General features: G+C 41.4%; 1 protein-coding gene and 1 long non-coding RNA gene across 2 annotated transcripts in view; one reads left to right on the top strand and one right to left on the bottom strand.

Annotated features, from left to right (window-relative positions):
- Positions 1 to 17221, top strand: part of MAP3K21 (mitogen-activated protein kinase kinase kinase 21) — a 134098-nt gene that overhangs the window by 97930 nt on the left and 18947 nt on the right. The gene's annotated exons all lie outside the window — the stretch shown is intronic.
- Positions 1579 to 16670, bottom strand: LOC309635912. The gene is made up of 2 exons (XR_014249102.1): positions 14773 to 16670; positions 1579 to 13797 (listed from the first exon to the last, which is right to left on the bottom strand). It is a non-coding gene; the product is annotated as an uncharacterized lncRNA (long non-coding RNA).

The raw sequence follows: 17221 nt of genomic DNA, 5'->3' as shown, positions 1-17221 counted from the left end.
AAATGGAGTGGACAGCTATGTTTCTGGAATCATTTATATATAACCCTCACCAAAAGAAGGATCTTGGAGTAGAGGACATTGAGAAGTTGTTCCCACCATTGCACCAAGCCCTAAACTTATTTTGCCAGATGGAAACATTTTATCCAGATTGTTCTATTTTTGCTAAATCCCACACTATCAAATTTTTAAGCAAAAAGAAAACTTATCTGAACTGACATATGGCATGCTTTTGTACAGCTCAGCACGGAAAGCATTAGACGTTGAGGGCCTAGTTTTTAACACCTTACATTGCTTCCTTTTGTTTATGGATACAAATCAAGCATGGTGGTAGTTGACCCTCAGGTTTCTATCTCAGCTTCAACCTCTCTTTGCCCTCCTGATTATACAACCATTGTCTCCTCACACCTCCATGGGCATCGTAATGGATCCATCAAATAGAATTCTTCCTACCTAAATGGGACCCCCAAATCAAGTTCTCTGTGTCAGCTGTTCAACTCTCTCTCAGCTTGAACCCCACCCTTCTCTCTCTTGTTTTGTGATGCTTGGCTGGGACTCCACAAACCCCATTTCGGCTTCGCCAGCTGCGCTTGTGCGGCTCTGCCAATAGGGGGCGCTAGAGGGAGCCGTCAAGCCCGGAGGAAGAAGGGACTCTTCCTGTTTGCCTCCTATTTCTGGTTTGCTTTCTCTTCTTTGGGCCTCCTGTTCTCGTCACGGGTTGTTTTGTTTTTTTACCTGGCAGGGGCTGTTCATGCAACACCTGCAGTGATTCCAATTTGACGTTTTTCCGGATCTCATTAGAGAAACCAACAGCAGCCATCAGCCGGCACCCCCTTCTCAGGGGCCTGGGTCCTAGCTCTTCAGGGCTCGTCATCTAAGCTGAGAGGCAACAGCAAAAAGCAGCACGCTCCGCGCATCCTACTTTCAGCTCCGTGGGATCCCTTTTCCAGGCTTCTCAGTGATAACGATTCCAACCTATTCTCTTGTTCTCCCAGCCTCGGGAGTGGCAGCTGCTTCCTGCAGGCATAATTTGGTGGTGCCTTAGTGTGCATTTTGCTGTTTTAGCTCTTTAATACCTAGGGGTTGGGTTTGTTTTGGTTTTGGTTTGGTTTGGTTTGTTTTTTTGTTTTTGGCCGCACCGTGCGTCATGTGGGATCTTAGTTCCCGGAACAGGGATCGAACCTGCGTCCCCTGCAGTGGGAGCTCAGAGTCTTAACCACTGGACCACCAGGGAAGTCCCTTACGGTTTTTTTTTTCTAATACTAAATTTTTTTTTTATTTCTTTAATTTTTTTTTTAAAATTTTATTTATTTATTTTTGGTTGTGTTGGGTCTTCGTTTCTGTGCGAGGGCTTTCTCTAGTTGCGGCAAGCGGGGGCCACTCCTCATCGCGGTGCGTGGGCCTCTCACTATCGCGGCCTCTCTTGTTGCGGAGCACAGGCTCCAGACGCGCAGGCTCAGTAGTTGTGGCTCACGGGCCTAGTTGCTCCGCAGCATGTGGGATCTTCCCAGACCAGGGCTCGAACCCGTGTCCCCTGCATTGGCAGGCAGATTCTCAACCCCTGCGCCACCAGGGAAACCCAATACTAAATTGTTATATTCAATTACCTGTGCTAAAATAGCTGGTATGATTTCTTTCTCCTAACTGGATGGTGACTGAAACGTTCCCAATCTTGGTTAAAAGGATCATCATCCTTTGGAAGGATGGGCCATTTCCACACCCACTGGCTCAGGCCAAAGCCTGGGGCGTCCTCTTTGATTTCTCCCTTTCCCTCACACCACGTAGTCAGTCTGTTTGCAGATCCTCCAGGCCCTGCCTTCAGAACACATGCTGAATGTCATCACAGTTTATCACTTCCATTTCTACCACTTTCATCTAAAATGCTCTCATTTTTGCCTGGATTACTGTTGCAGCCCCCTAACTGATTTCCTGAATCTGCCCTTGCCCCCTATATATCAGACCCTATATGTCACACCTCAGCCAGACTCATCTTTTTTTAAAATTTATTTTGTTGAAGTACAGTTGATTTACAATGTTGTGTTAATTTCTGCTGTACAGCAAAGTGATTCAGTTACACATATGTATATACATTCCTTTTCATATTATTTTCCATTATGGTTTATCACAGGATATTGAATATAGTTCCCTGTGCTCTACAGTAGGACCTTGTTGTTTATCCATCCTTTATGTAATAGTTTGCATCTGCTAATCCCAAACTCCCAATCCATCCCTCCTCCAGCCCCCTCCCCCTTGGCAACCACAAATCTGTTCTTTATGAGCCAGACTGATCTTTTGAAAACTTAAGTCAGATGATGTCACTCTTCTCTTCTCAATTCTCAGTTGGCTTCCCTTGTATTTTAAAAAGATCCAAGCTCTTTGCCCAGGCCCTCCCGGCCTTACCTGACTGGCCCCGGCACCCTCTCTGACCTCACATCCTGACACACACCCCACCCCACCCTGCTCCTCTGCTGCAGCCACTCTGGCCTTTTGTCGTTGCCTGGACCTGAGGCCACTTTTCCCACCTCAAGACCTGTTCCTGCCGGCACCTCTCCCCAGAGCTCTCACCTCCAGGATTTTTGGACGTCTCATTTCTACACAAGCGTCGGGACCTCGTGCAATGTCATCTTTAAATAGATAGCTCCCTCCCCACCTTCACCCCGCCCCCAACCCAGCACAGAGAACTAAGACTTTTCCAGACTTCTTCATTGCTCATATCACAGAAATATGACGTGCCAGGCACTGCCCAGAGCACTTTACGTGATAACGAAGGCCTTTCTCACAACAATTAAATCGTTATGTTATTATTCCTACTTTAAGATGACAAGTAGGGCTTATTTTTCTCATGCAGTGAAATCTAGATGTAGGCAGCATGGGGCTGGAGCAGCTCCCAAGGTTGTCAACCCGGATCCAGGCTCCTTCCATTAATCTGTTCCCCTTTATGAACACGTGGCTTTGTTCTGCTGGTTATAAGATGGCTGCTATACCTCCAGAAGGTGTGTCTGCTTTCCAAAAAGATAAAGGAGGGGAAAGTGAAAGACCAGGGGGTATGCCAGCTGAGTTGGTCCCATTTTATCGGAAAAACCATTGCTCCAAAGACAAGGCCATCCCCCAGCCACCCCAGCTTAGATTTCATCAGCAAAAATGGGTCATAATGCAAAGCGCTTTGGCCAGGTGAATATTTTAGCTGTGTACAATGCCACCCCAAGGGAAATTGGGATTCTGTTAGTAATAACGAAGAGAAGAATGGCTATTAAGAGGGTCAGTACTTTCCAACCACGGTGAGGTGTGATTGCAGGGGCTCATGGAGACTTTCCAGGGGAGTCTTGGAAATCATTTTCCAGTGTGACTTCCATTTATGTAGTCCATCTAAAAGTGATCTGCTTTAAAAAGCATAGTACCAGTCTTCTTTAACCACTCCTGCTTTTAAAACTGCCCTCTGCCCACTTTGCAATATAGAACCACACGCCCATAACCAACCCTGAAATTTACTATGGTGCATTGCCCGGGGGATCTAAAAACCTCTAGGATAGGGACTTCCCTGGTGGTCCAGTGGTTAAGACTCTGCACTTCCAGTTCAGGGGATGCGGGTTTGATCCCTGGTCAGGGAACTAGGATCCCACATAAAATTTAAAACAATAAATAAAAATAAAAACCCTCTAGGATATAACCAAAGGGACAAGTCAAAATAATGGTATCACACAGCCTCTTTTATTAAAGCAGAACTATCCTGGTGGGGATTCTAGTCTTTTCGTATATTATGCATATTTACCTTAAGAGCAAAGCATGGTACTAGAAATGATTGATTTGGGCCAATATCATAAATATTTTGAATACAGCTATGTTGTTGAGTGGAGCCATAGAGTTTTTGGGGGGTTTTTTTCCCCCCTTTATTTTTATTTATTTATTTATTTTTAACATCTTTATTGGAGTATAATTGCTTTACAATGGTGTGTTAGTTTCTGCTTTATAACAAAGTGAATCAGCTATACATATACATATTTGACTATTTTTGTCTGCCTGCCTTTATCTTTTCCATCCTCTGGTCTTTGTGGAAGAATTTATTGCTTTTGAAGAAGAGTCTTTGAGAGCAAAGCAAAGAGAGCATCCTAAGAAATAAAGAGGGCAGGGAGAGGTATTGTACTCTCACAGCAACAGAGGTCTGTGTCTTTATCTCTCTTATCTGTCTGTCTATCACTCTCTTAGAATTAGGATTCAGAAGTAAGAGGGGGGGACATAGAAATGCATATAAGTAAAGTTTATTTGAATTGGAAAATCAAGGACAATGTTTCTGGCACATGTTATTCTGGTTTTGCTGATTTGTTTGACAGTAGGGATTGGATTTGGTATTTAGGTTATACAGTGAAAATTTTCCATAGTTTCCATAAGGTAAATCTTAAACAGTGTTCTGAAGAAAATCTTTTACAAACGCATAATGAGTATTTCTTTTTTAAAAAATGACAATGATGTTTTGAAATGAACAAAATTTCAATTTTCTTAACCTCTCCACTAGACTGGGTTAAATAAATGTCTCCAAGGGAAAGAATGGCAGGTGTAATTAGTAGGTATTGAATAACTTAAGGTTAATCCTTTTTGGTATCGTCCCAGAGACTAAGAAAGGAAATGACACCAAAGACTAGAAATAAATGCTTTTGCAAGTCAGATGGTCTCTAATACTTTGTTTTCAAGAATATTAAAGGTGCAACGAATCCCTTTGTCAGCTAATCATCAAAAAAGAAATAAAAAGATTGATCACTGTTACGTTAGGTATTCAGATCAGAAGAAGAACATTTTAAAAAGTGATACTGTTATAACAAAACTCCTTCTATTCCCATCTACTTGCGTTATGTGTTTCTTAATTTTTGTCTATAAAACATGAAAATAGGAATAAAACTGATGAGGAACACTGTCTTACAATAGCAATTTATAATATTCACCCATGGAAATATAAACTAATCTTTTTTTTTTTGGAAACATAAACTAATCTAAAAATAACTTTACCCGACTTATTTAAAAGGCATTTCTAATAAAAATTTGTATTTTCCACTTAGTAGTTATCAAAACATATAATTATTTTATTTTGATTGATATTATCCTATTAATATTTATAAACATAATTGAATTCAGAAGAAATTATTTTGATCAGATCTTGGGGTCACCAATTTTAAAAAAAAAATACACATATACATACTTATGTATGTTGGAGGATATCAAATTGTTCTGGTAGTTATTAGAATTCAGTGGATATATGGTATTTATACTCCTTCAGAAATAATTAAAAGAATTATTTTTTACTATTTTAAATTTATATATATCCAGTACAACACTATCTAATATAATAATAATTTATTATAATTTCTATAAATATTTTTAAATTATATTTAAAACTCTAAACTAATATACTTTGCAACTATTTAAATTTAAAATAAAATTTTTCTGATGTCAGCTTAAAAATACATTGTTTTTCCAAAAAATTTTAGGAGACACGTGGGCAAAAATGTTTAAAGATTATAGGAAAGGACAACTACCAGTGTCATTGACACCGTTCCTTTCTTAAATCTATTGTCACAAAGCTGTCACTGTATGACTAGGTTTTCAAGTGTATCTCATAAATCAAGCTATGGAACTCTTAAAAGCAGCTCCTGAACTTCAAGGCTAAGGCCAGCAGGTGGAGTGATGTGAGAAGCTAGTTAAATCATTAAGTAACAAATGCCTCTTAAGCACCCATTCAGCTGTATGTGCGCACCTTACAGGTTTCAATATAAATAAGAGATGGGACCTGCTCCCAAAGAGTTCATAGACTGGCATGTAAATAATACATTATAATACAAAATTGTAATACAATATTTTTTTCCTCTTAAAAATGGAACTAAGTTCAACTTGTGCAAATTAGTTTAAATAGAATACAATATTTCTACAGTCGTGTGCATAAGGAGTTGTGGGAACATAGGGCGCTGGATTTGAGAGGAGTGGGCCTCAGGGAAAACTCCACTGTTACAGAATATTTAGATACATGCCCATTCCCACAGATTTATAATCACTCAGTTTTCTCCTTATTTTTTGCATAGATAGACAGATACACCTTATAGTAGTGAAGATTTTCCATTTCTCCATGTTCTTTAATGGATTTTATCTATGTGGTTACCTTGTTTTCACATGTTATCATTATAGGTAAGTACAATTTTATATTCTGGTTTTTTCCCCTCTGAGCATTAACGTACCCATTTTCACAAATAGACATAAGTACTATGGAACAAGCATGGAAAGTAACCCAAGCCAAGAGTCTTACTAGATGTGTTTGGTCCCTAGTAACAGTGGATGCCAACCAGGGTCCTATGTAGAGCTGTGACTGAAATATTCCTTTAGCACTCAACCTGAATCTTAAATTGAATTAGCTGCACGATAGGAGCTTCTGAGGAAGGAATTTCTTCTAAGGGAGAAGAGTAACGATGTCAAAGGAAAATGGCTATAAAGGTAATGCTCACACCGCCTCCTGATCCCTTCATAAAGATGAAATGTGAGAGATGTGTTTGGAAATCCTGTACTTTTGCAGACTGTGGCAGGTTAACATCTTTATTTACATATTCTATTCTATCTTATTCTCTCCTATAGACAGTGATTTGTCAGATAATGTGGAAATAGTGTGGGAAATACAGAGATAGGTAAAATCCTATCATGGTAGATGATATTTTCCTCGCTTTTGCCATGATGTACCAAGATGAGGTGTGTCTAATAATCATCAGACAATGCCTACCTTAATACCCTGTGTGATTTGATACTTAATAAGGATGAGTCTTAAAAACGACCATGAGAAAGTTGGTGGGGGCTTCCCTGGTGGCGCAGTGGTTGAGAATCTGCCTGCCAATGCAGGGGACGCAGGTTCGAGCCCTGGTCTGGGAAGATCCCACATGCCACGGAGCAACTAGGCCCGTGAGCCACAACTACTGAGCCTGCGCGTCTGGATCCTGTGCTCCCAACAAGAGAGGCCGTGATAGTGAGAGGCCCGCGCACCGCAATGAAGGGTGACCCCCGCTTGCCGCAACTAGAGAAAGCTCTTGCACAGAAACGAAGACCCAACACAGCCAAAAATAAAAATAAAAAAATAAAAATAAAAAAAAGAAAGTTGGTGGCTTGACCACAGCAAAGGCATGCTGCATCCTGTGGGAGGGATGATGGCTCCTGGGAAGTGGTACCCATGGGGGTGACCACAGTGGCAGATGGAGAGCAGGTGAAGCGTGTCTCTGCCTACCAGTCATGATAGCATGTCTGGGGAGACAGGCATATACATCCCAGACTACATGGAGAGATATATAGCATTAGCTATGTTGTGCCATATTCTGTACTAAAAACATATTTTAGGAAAGAAAAAAGAGTAGCTCTGGTAGCTGGTAGCTGGTCTGGCACTCTGAGCCAGACACACCTCATCTTGGTACATCATGGCCAAAGCGAGGAAAATATTATCTACCATGACACCAAGGTGTCATCTGCTAACTATAAAAAATGTCAGAGAGCAATAACATCAAGTGAGGTCACTCTGTGTCTGTGATGTGGTGAGATAGACCAAGACTCCTCCAGAAAAACAAGAGGATAATGCAAATCACAAAAATAACCAGACATTCCTGTCTCCCAGCTCACAGGAGTGACTGCTGCTTCTTTACCAATTACAGCTTTAGCTTTGCTCCTGCACCTTCTAGATAAAAAAATTCAAGCTACTCAATCATGGAATTGTCCCTGCTTTCTGACAGGATTCAATCCAGAGCAATTGTTCACTTTCTTAAACCCTCTCCAAAATGACTTAACACAAGCTCAGGTCCTTTAACAAGCTTCTCCTGAGAGCCTCTTCTGGAGATGCTGTGTGTTGCCCCAGAGCTTCACATGGTGAGTGTCTCCCTTTGTTTGTCATTATTTATTTATTACCTTCTTTATTACTGCTGAGCCAAGTAATAAACCCAAATCTGACTGCAGGTGAGTTTCTCGTGGTCTTTGGCTAGTGATGTGAACAATGTATGAATTCATTTAATCTTCACAATAACCCCTTGAGGAAAGAACCATTATATCCCCATTTTCCAGATGATAAAACAAAGGGACATAGATTGAGTGAATTGGCCAAAGCGACACAGCTAGGGAGTGGCACAGCTGGAATTTTAATCTTGGAAGTCTGGAACCCAAGTCTGTGCTCTCTGTTATTGCTAATGCTGCTACTCGATGAAAACGAACAGCAGGGCTATATAGTAACATGTTAACTATGTAGGATGGACAACACATGCAAAAGGAATTAGAGAAGAAAAAGTCAGGATGGATTTTTTTTTTTTTTTTACAGAGAAAACCAAGAAAAGCTTTTTTTAAGAAAGACAATCCTTGAGCAGGCATTGAAGGTTGGGGTGGTGGAGGTCCTTCAGGAGAGGAGACAGGAAGGCTCTGACCCCAACTACAGGTCCCCAGAATGATGTGCCTAATAGAAGGAGAAAAAATAATAACGTTGCATATATGTATAATCTACCTAGCAAGGGACACACTTGCGACTAGAAAGATAATGGAGGAGTTTCTTCATGGCTATTGTTGAAGCCTGGCTGGTAGAGACCTCCTGATATAGTTCTATTCAGTGTTCCTAGAACTATTGCAGTACTCCCTGGGATGTCAGAATGAATCTTCTAAGAAGAGGATGTGATTTATTTCCTTCTCCATTCTCCTCCTTCAAATCCCAAACTGATTTTAACAATTTAACAGGCTGTTCCTCTGGAACCAGGGTCTGGCCGCAGGATCCAGGGTACCTCCATAATTGCAAGCCTTAGAGTTCTTTTTGGACTCTGGTCAATCCCACTGCATGGTAGGGATTCAGGGAGTGCCCCCAAAAGAGAAATGGGGATCCGGGTCCATGCAGGTTTCAGGCCAGGCTTGAGGTGCCTCTCTAAGGTAGCACGACTAGGCCCCAGCCAGTCACAGGCACCAGAGGAGGATTTAGAACATTTTGAGGAAAGTGCTCTAAAGTCCATGGTCTCTTGAAGCACAGGACCCAAGACAGGAGTCCTGCTTGGCTTGGTCTCAGTGCAATACTTCAAGGAGCCAAGCGTAAAGACAAGAGCCAAAAGCCTGAGTTTAGCAGAGACTTCAGTTAATTCCCATCCCAGGGAAACTACTGGAATACCAGGAAAGCAGGACTTGGTATCATCTTGGCTTTCTATGGAACCTGAAAGGACATGCCTTAGAAATGAGGACTGCATTCCAGGACCAGGGGGTGTGTCCTAGGACTAGGGGAAAACTAAAATCCATTTCTCCCAACAAAGCCTAAAACAGAGCCTTGACAAGTTCAAGGTGAACCATCCATGATTTAACTGCCTGCTAAACCATAAGTGAACACTTCTCATAAGAAAATAACAGAATATAGAGTCTCTACAACACATAATCCGCAATTTCTATTATATAACACAAAATTATTACAAACATAAATAGGAAAATGTGTCCAATGGGCTATAGAAAAAATTATCAATATAAGCAGATCCACAAATGCTTTAAATGTTTTAAATTAGCAAGTAAAGTCTTTAAATGGTGCTGAATATATTTAAAAGTCTACAGGAAAATGCAGATAAAGTAGATGAAGAGATGGAATGTCAGGAAATGTTTGGAAACTGACAAAAATCATGGAAATCCTAACTGAAAAACGCAGTATCTGAAATCAATAATTCATTGGCATATTGGACAAAGCAGAGGAAAGGATTAGCAAACTTGAAGGCAAGTCAATAACATGATCAAAACTGAAACACAGAGAGGAAAAGACTGGGAAAAAATGAACAGAGCATTAGTGAGCGTGGAACAGTGTCAAGCAGTCTAATTTATGAGTATTTGGAGTACCAAAAGGAGAAGAGAGTATGAATAGAACACAGAAAATATTTCAAGAGGTATTGATTGACTGATTTTTTTCCCAAAATTTTATTAAAACAGCAATGCACAGATTCAAAAATCCTAGGGAAACCCAAGTAGAATAAAGACAAATAGCACCATAGCTAGTTTCATCACAGTCATACTGCTGAAAACCAAAGATAAAGAAATAAATTTTAAAAGCAACAGAACAAAAAAAGAAAAAAAAAAAAAAGACACATTACATAAAGGGGAAACAATAAGAATATAGCAGACATCTCATCAGAAATAGTGGAAACTGGGTATTAATGGAATGGTACTTTGAAGTTCTGGGGGGAAAAAATCAACCTAGTATTCTACATGTCCGCCAAGTGAGATATTTTCCAATCAACAAAAGCTAAGGAAATTTGTCACAAGGAGATATACATTACAAGAAATGCTAAAGGAAGCTTCTTAAAGCTGAAGGAAAATGATACCAGAGGAAAAATGGAATGTCTTGAAAGTTGTGAACATGTGGGTAAAGGTAAGAGACTATAATTTTCTTTCTTAAATTCTTTAAAAGTTAATTGACTATGCAAAGCAAAATGATAAAAATATATTATGGAGTTTCTAACATGTAGAAGAAAATATGCCATATTTCATGAATTGGAAGACTCAATAATGTTAATATATAAATTTTTTATGAATTAATTTATAAATTTGATACTATCCCAATCAAAATCTCAGCAAGCTTTCTTGCATGAATTGACAAACTGATTCTAAAATTTACACGGAAATGCAAAAGTCTAGAGGAGGCAAAACAATCTTAGAAACAAAGAATAACATTGGAAGACTTATATGACTTGATTATCATAAAGCCACAGACATTAAGATATTATGATACAGATAAAAATAGATGATTAGATCATTGGAAAAGATTACAGAGTCCAGAAATTTAAATATATATGGTATAATTGTTTTTTTAAATAAATGTATTTATTTTATTTCTTTTTTTATTATTGGCTACGCTGGGTCTTTGTTGCTGCGCGCGAGCTTTTCTCTCGTTGAGGTGAGCAGGGGCTACTCTTCCTGGCGGTGCACAGGCTTCTCTTGTTGTGGAGCACGGGCTCTAGGCACATGGGCTTCAGTGGTTGTGGCTCGTGGGCTCTAGAGCGCAGGCTCAGTAGTTGTGGTGCATGGGCTTAGTTGCTCCACGGCATGTGGGACCTTCCCGGACCGGGGCTTGAACCCATGTCCCCTGCATTGGCAGGCAGATTCTTAACCACTGCGCCACCAGGGAAGCCCGGTATAATTGTTTTCAATCAAAATTCCAAATCAATTCAACAGTGAGGTATCAATTGGATATCCATATGGCAAAAAATTTAATCTCTATCCCTACTTCATTCCATATGCAAAAATGTACTCAAGATGAATCATAGCCCTAAACATAAAAGCTATAATCATAAAAAAATATAGGAAAATACATTTATGAGGTTAAAGTAGACAAAAATTTCTTAGGACACAAAGACAGTAAACACAAAAGAAAATTTCTAAATTGCACTTTATCAAAAAACAAAAACTTCCACTCTTTAAAAACTACCTCTAAGACAGTGGAAAGGCAAATCAGAGATCAGGAGAAAATATCCTTAATATATATATACCTAACAAAGGATTCATGTCTAGAACATATAAAGAACTTACACAACTCAATAATAAGAAGACAAACAATAAAATTTTTTAAAGTGAGTTAAAAACTTGAATAGGCACCTTACAAAAGAAGATATAAAAATCTCTAATAAGCTCAAGAAAAGATGTTCAATATCATTAGTTCTCAGAAAAATGCAAATTAATACTACCAACAAGATACCATGTTGTACACACTAGAATGACAAAAATTTAAAAGACTGACAAGATCAAATATTGGCAAAATGAGAAACAAATAGAATGCTGATAGGTTGCTGGCAAGAAAATGAAATGTTACAACCACTTTTTAAAATTCCTTGGCAGTTTCTTATAAAGTTAACATACATCTACACTATAACATCATTTTAACTCCTTCCCGAGAGAAATGAATATGTATGTCCACAAAAAAACTTGTATATGAATGTTCATAGCATCTCTATAGCCAAAAGGAGAGAATACACATTTGTACTTCACCAGGAGACTGGATAAATAATTATGATACATCCACACAATGAAATACTACTCAGCAATAAAAAGGAATAGGGACTTCCCTGGTGGCACAGTGGATAAGACTCCACGCTCCCAATGTAGAGGGCCCAGGTTTGATCCCTGGCCAGGGAACTAGATCCCACGTGCCACAACTAAGCAGCCCTCCTGCTGCAACTAAAGGAGCCCACTTGCTGCAACTAAGACCCAGTGCAACCAAATAAATAATTAAATAGTAAAAAATAAATAAAAAGGAATAAATCACTGATAGATGCAATAACATGAATCAATCTAAAAAAATTTAATGAAAGTAGTCTTACACAAAAGTGTGCACACTATTTCCAGCCAAAAATAAAATAAATTAAATTTTTAAAAAAATGGTGCAGTGGTTAAGAATCTGCCTGCCAATGCAGGGGACACGGGTTCGAGCCCTGGTCTGGGTAGATCCCACATGCTGCAGAGCAACTAAGCCCGTGTGCCACAACTACTGAGCCTGTGCTCTAGAGCCCGTGTGCCACAACTACTGAAGCCCATGTGCCTAGAGCCCGTGCTCTTCAACAAGAGAAGCCACCGCAATGAGAAGCCCGCGCACCACAACGAAGAGTAGCCCCCACTCACCGCAACTAGAGAAAGCCCGCGCGGCAGCGAAGCCCCAACACAGCCAAAAAGAAAATAAAAAAGAAAAGAAAAGAAATTTAATTTCAAAAAAAGGGTACACACTATTTAATTTTATTTATATGAAGTTCTAGAACAAGCGAAATGAAACTATGGTGACGCAAGTCAGAATAGCAGTTGCCTCTGTGTGAAGGGTGAGGGAGGGGCTATTGTAAAGAGTGATGGAAATATTCTACACCTTGGTTTACACTGTGGTTACATATGTCAAAATTAATCAAAATGTACACTTAAATGTATATTTTATGGTGCGTAAATCTGTCTCAGAAGTCGGGTTAATTTCTTGCTTTATGGTAAACAAAATGTAGTACATGAACTAGCGAACCACAGTCTCCCATTTCTCCCCACCACTTTTTCATCTGAATTGAGAAATCTACCATCTCGTGGTGACTCTGGCACATCAGGGAATGCCAAATTGAGATCAATTTCAGAAGATGTAGTAAACTGCCAGAGAGGAATAATGAAGAAGGCTTCAGGATTTATGGTTGGTCATGGGATTAAGATTCTTGAAGCAAGAGTAAGGACCCAGGGAATTGCTGATCATTCTTAGACTGTCTTAGGTCAGAAACTCACCCTAATGGATAAGAGAGTTGAATTCTGTCATTAAGTGACTAGTGGTAAAAAGGGTCCTTTTGGATGCTGTGTGTCCCCCAAGGGAATATGTCACATATTCATAAAGAAAAGGCAATAAAACCTTAGCAGAAGAAGTTAAATGACAGCCCAGATTCTTTGAGCCACTCAGTTTTCTTTGCCAGGTAGAAAGGGTATTTGGGGTCCCAGCCGTTTTACTGACTGATATTCAGGATCAAAATCTATTTCCGTATAATTGCAGTTGTTACCCTTACAAGTTCCTGGAACAATAGTAAACACCAGAGTGCTGAACACTGGAGAAATACAACCAAATATCAGGTGGGTTTTTACCGAGTGAGTGGCTTTGGTGAATGCAGCTCGGTTCTGCAGGCAAGCGGACTTCCTGATACTCAGCTACAGAAGTGGACATTCTTTTCCCTTCCAGTTAGAGGCACTTCTGGGCCACGCCGCCCTCCACCACTGGGCAAAGCTTCTGTGGCTGTGCTTCTCGCGGGACTCATGGAAAGAAAGATGTGCTCTCTGAAGTCAGCAACGCACCTGAGAGGGGAAGGATAAAAATAATGCCCAGTTTCCTTCCAAATTCCCAACAGACAAGTCATTTACTTTCCCTGGCTGAGGCCAGGAGTGTTATGCCAATGGAGATGTGGATGAATCACGCCTTTTATTTTCTGTACTTCTGATGTTTTGACCTCTGGGGCCAGGCTGACCCTGGAGGGACCACCCCTCCCAGGGTTAGCTAATTCCTAGAGATGGCAAATAACTAGCCCTTGAGCACACCTTTCAAATGCAAACCAAGCAATCCAGAGCCCGCACCCCAACCATCTCCTGTACTGGGCTCTCACTCTGGGTCACTCTCCCCCTGCCTTAATCCCCCCAGGGCCAGGTACCAGACAACCAGGGACAGTCCCCATGCGTCAGAGCCCTGAAATGATTCAAACTAGCCAGACCTGAGCCTGCTGGCCCTGTCTTGCCTATTCCTTCTTAAAGAGACCACAATTAAAGCTCCTGTCTCAGTTCCCTCTCTCCCTCTGCCTTGTGACTGACCCCGGTGCTCTCCCAAGTGCCCCCCACCCCTGCCCATGGCATAGTGTGCCCCTCCTCTTGGGAATTGTGAGTAACAACCTACCCTTTCAATGTCAGCTGTCTCCTAATCCATTGGCTTATCATACCCAAATAATAATAAACCTGTATTTTAAAACAAGGTCTGTCCACTTGGGAGTAGGGAGGAAGCATCCCTCATCGGAACATCACCTATGTCCATGACTGTTCATGCTGGGGCTTGTAGAGCCTCTGGAAGCTGAGATTGTATACGTGTTGCTCTAGTCACCCCTGTTCCTTCCTGTTGCAAATTCTGTTTAATGGAATAAACCTGGTTCAGTCACCTTGGTAGGACTGGGAGGCAAGGTCATGTGACACTGGAGGCTCTGGGGTCAGACCAGGTGTGGGTCTCATCCCCAGCACCACCTATCACCGTGAGCTGGGGCGACGAGCTTAACGCCCCCATGTGCTTACCTGTCCTCATTGGTAAAAATGGGTTGTTCTGGAATATCAATCCTCAGTAAATGTGGTCCTCCCCAAACAAACTCTAGTCCCATATAAGGAAAATACAGTTCGGCAGAATTCGTTGGATCCTTCTAGCAGCTCTCTCCTTGTTGCTATTTCCATCTTCCCAGCTCCTTGATAGCTTTGGTTTCTCTGTATTTATGTCCTTCTGGGGACTGTGGCTTTCAGCATCTCACCCCTTCAGCTCTCGGCATCACCTAGCAGCTCCCAGTGTCCTCTGTCCTCCTAATACCCTGCAACTGACTCTTGGGCCACAGACTCGGACCTGGCTGCTGATTATTTATTTTCAGTACTGACCTGGTGTGCCCTCAGGTTTTATTTCTAGTTCTAGTTTGCTCAGCAAGAGATTTGTCTGTTTGTTTCTAAGCAAGAGGTGCTGGCGTCTGACCTTGGCTGCAAACTGCTTCCCCACCCTGTTCCCCGACCCCATGTCCTCCAACGTTCTGGGCAGACAGCTTCCTTCTCTCAGTGCTGTGCTCCTGGGTCTTCATTTCCTCCCTCTGTCACCTTCTTCCCTCGGCCATTAAGGAGCCTAACACCTCCCATCCATTAAAGATGATGGCGCCTCAGTGGGTTAAGAATCCGCCTGCCAATGCAGGGGACGCGGGTTCGAGCCCTGGTCCGGGAAGATCCCACATGCTGCGGAGCAACTAAGCCCGTGCGCCACAGCTACTGAGCCCGCGAGCCACAACTACTGAGCCCGCGCACCTAGAGCCTGTGCTCTGCAACAAGAGAAGCCACCACAATGAGAAGCCCGCGCACCACAAAGAGTAGCTCCCGCTCGCTGCAACTAGAGAAAGCCCATGTGCAGCAACGAAGACCCAACGCAGCCAAAAAAAAAAAAAAAAAAAAGATGGTGCCTCCTGCGTGCCCCTCCCCCCATCCCCACTCTACTCGTCATCCCCTCCATTGACAAGATGCTGAAAATACTTGTCCACACTTGTGTCTCCTGCTGCGTCCCACTCACTCTCAGCTCATGTCAGCATGACTACTCTTTCACCTCTGCTTCTGGTTCTGCTAAAAATGATTCATTGTGACCTTGAACCAGGCCCTTCTCTCCAGGTATCAGGTACTCTGTGACATGAGGGAGTGCGGGACCAATAAGTCTTCGAGGCCTTTTTCACTCATTGTCCAAGATAATGGTAAGGATTTGTTGTGAATCTCATATTGCTGCATTGAGAGTAATTTCCACTTAGACTAAAATTTAAAAGCAAAGGGCCATTCTAAAGAAAACTGCTACAAGGAAAAGGGATAACGAGGACGTTAATGATTTCTTGTAATAGAACATAATATTGTCACATCTGGCTGTGATAGTACTGGGGGCTTCGTGCTATGAAATTCAGGGCATTCTTGTGCCTGGAGGCTGAAATCTGTACTCATTTTGTGATTTTATCCAAATGAGAAAATGACACTTATTGAGCTATTGACCTATTCTATCTGAATATGAAACAATAAAAAGAAAATTAAAGTGGAATATATTGTCCTATAGAGCAAATACGAGAGGCTGATGGGCTATCTTACTATCCTCACTTAAGTCTAAAATGATACCATATTTTTCTAATCCAGCTCATAAGTATATAAATATTGCTGGCAATGAATCACCAGAAGATAATTGTTCTTAGTGATAATAACACATTACATCTGGGTTTGGGAAAATACATATTTTCTATGTGATGTAGAACAGTGAGGAGTTTGGTTCTATAGAAACAAGTCTAATAGTATTTCTTTCCTCTTCTCCCCGTCTCGTCCCACTGACTCAATAGCTCTGTCTTCTAGTCAGGCCACGAGGATGCTCTTCTTCTCATCCCCTCCCTCCTGTCCTTGGACAGAAGAGCCTTTGACTAAGAACATTCCCCTATTTTTTTAATAAATATATAAATTTATCTATCTATTTATTTATTTATTTATGTTTGGCTGCATTGGGTCTTTGTCGGGGTGCGTGGGCTTCTCATTGCAGTGGCTTCTCTTGTTGTGGAGCACGGGCTCTAAGTGCACGGGCTTCAGTAGTTGCAGCACATGGTCTCAGTAGTTGTGGCACACGGGCTTAGTTGCTCCGCAGCATGTGGGATCTTCCTGGACCAGAGATCGAACCCGTGTCCCCTGCATTGGCAGGTGGATTCTTAGCCACTGCTACACCAGGGAAGTCTTAACTCTTACATACATTACCCTAGTTTGTGAATAAGAAGAGGACTCCTAGAGACCTGGGACCTGGAGTGGGCACAGTGAACCTTTCCTGTACATGGTCTGTTTCAGAGCTGGGCCAGTGCAGGACTCCTCTCTATAAAAGAATTCAGGACCAACCGTATGTGGGAACAGAGGAAGGATACTGGAAGTGTTTGACATTGACATAGCACCTTGTAATTGTACATGTCATGTTCACTGCAGTTTGTTATTTGAT

Source organism: Balaenoptera borealis, assembly GCF_965194805.1.
Source record: "Balaenoptera borealis genome assembly, chromosome: 10".
Classification (NCBI taxonomy): Eukaryota; Metazoa; Chordata; class Mammalia; order Artiodactyla; family Balaenopteridae; genus Balaenoptera; species Balaenoptera borealis.
This window is presented reverse-complemented; position numbering and strand designations above follow the sequence as displayed.